Genomic DNA, 2344 nt, shown 5'->3' on the forward strand with positions numbered 1-2344 from the left:
AGGTGGTCTGGTATTCCCATCTCTTTCAGAATTTTCCACAGTTCCTTGTGATCCACACAGTCAAAGGCTTTGGCATAGTCAATAAAGTAGAAATAGATGTTTTTCTGGAACTCTCTTGCTTTTTCCATGATCCAGAGGATGTTGGCAATTTGATCTCTGATTCCTCTGCCTTTTCTAAAACCAGCTTGAACATCTAGAAGTTCACAGTTCACGTATTGCTGACCAAAGATATTTCAACTTATTTCAAAGTAAATTTTGCCAAAGTGTTGATGCCCAGAATTTTGTAGTTTCCTACTATAAGTTCCCCAGGACAATCAAAAGAACCCATACCTCATTTTCTCCCATTTCCTGTGGTCACCACAACTTTCATGACAGTATTCTTAACCAGACACCCAATTTTTCAAAACTTTTGGTTCAGTGAACATTACATTACAGTATCCACAAAGGGTAATTTTTAAACCATAATATTATTACAGACCATTGATTATTGGAATACATTTTTTTTATTCATGTGATGCTTGTTCTGCATTTAAGGCTAAAGATATTGTCCAAATACTCATCTTTGAAAGTCTTCCCCAAAATTACCACTTGAATTTCTTTGGGAAAACATAAACCTCACTAGAAGGTTATACTAGGGAATTAGTTTTTTTAAGTATTGAAAAAATTAATCATGATATTGCACAGTAATGATCACACTGGAAATGTACCATCTTTAGGAGTGGAGGATGCTGTGGTTAGTAGAATATGGAAGAATGGAGACAGGTATCACAGATCAAGAAACTGTTTTTTATAAACTCGAATCAAGAGCCCTTTTACTAATTTCCTACTAAATCTAGTAGATTTTATATTTTAAACTTTTTACAATTTTTGATTCTGAATTTCCCTTATGTAAGGGCTTTCCTGGTGGCTCAGATGGTAAAGAATCTACCTACAATTTTGGAGATGTGGGTTTGATTCCTGGATGGGAAAAGATCACCTGGAGAAGAGAAGAGCTACCCACTCCCATCCTTGGCTCCCTCCCCTCTCCTCATTGCATTCTTCAGGTCATCACAGAACACTAGACGGGACTCCCTATACTGGATAGGAACATTCGGTTATGACCCTTGGATGACAAGCAAAAGTTAAATTCTTATCACTATAGCCATACATAAAGAGGGTCGGGAATTTTGTTGTCTATCCCTAAACAATAAAAGATATGTGATTTAGTGTAAAGCATTATGGTAAATATTTAATTTTCATGGAAAACTCTAAATCATGGGAGAAAACAAACAATATTTAATATGTTGAATTATAACTACAACACATGGTCCCTCCCTGCTCTCTGCTTATAAACATTAATAATGATTAGTAAGACACAAATAGGAAAGGCAAGTTCTTATACTTAGTCTCAATCAGTCATTTGCTTAAAGCAATCCAGTGACCTGTCAATTATAAAACCTTTGGTAAAACCAGTCATAGTCATGGATTATCTGTTATTTGATATAGAATTACCTGGAATTATCAAGGTTGACTATCTTTGATGAGGTAAATGTTTTAATTAATTTTTTGTGAATTTTGAGCCAGGGCTTTCCAGGTGGCACTAGTGGTAGAGAATCTGCCTGCCAGTGAAGGGGATGCCAGAGACTCTGGTTCAATCCCTGAGAGGCCTGGATTTGATTCCTACCCTGGGAAGTTCCCCTGGAGGAGGAAATGGCGACCCACTCCAGTATTCTTGTCTGGAAAATTCCATGAACAGAGGAGCCCAAGGGGTTACAGTCCACGGCATCACAATGTCAGACCTGACTGACAAGGCATGCATCATACAGGCACAAATATTGAGCCAACTTCTTCATATGACCCTATGCCCCTGACCTAAAACATAACAGCTCTACAAGAAGCAAAAATTTTCAAACCTTGCCTTTGAGTTTAGCCTTCTTTTTTTTTTTTTTACTTTGACTCAAACACAGATGAGACCCAAACAGGGACTTGATTGCTTCCAACATAAGAATGGTCCAAGGAGGATGATTTACATACAGGTCTGTAGAGTGAAGATTAGTTGGTCCATTAGCTCAGCCTTGAAGGTCGAGTGATCTGCCTCAAATCAGCAGAGCTGCCTCAGTAAAGTCACTATTTCAAAAATAGCTGTTGTTGCAACCTACTGGAGTTCATAAATATTTCTTTTTCATGAATAAATAGCTAATGCTTTACTGAAATCTGTACACTAAATCATAATCAATTTGTTGGTTGTTATATTATACTATCATGGGAGAACTGGTTTAAAGATACTGTAACTTAAAATGGATTGAAAATTACCTGAGTAAAATTTCTAGTAAAAGAGATAGATAAATACATTTAAAAATGTACA

This window comes from Bison bison, unplaced genomic scaffold, assembly GCF_000754665.1.
Source record: "Bison bison bison isolate TAMUID 2011002044 unplaced genomic scaffold, Bison_UMD1.0 scf7180017860761, whole genome shotgun sequence".
Lineage (NCBI taxonomy): Eukaryota > Metazoa > Chordata > Mammalia > Artiodactyla > Bovidae > Bison > Bison bison.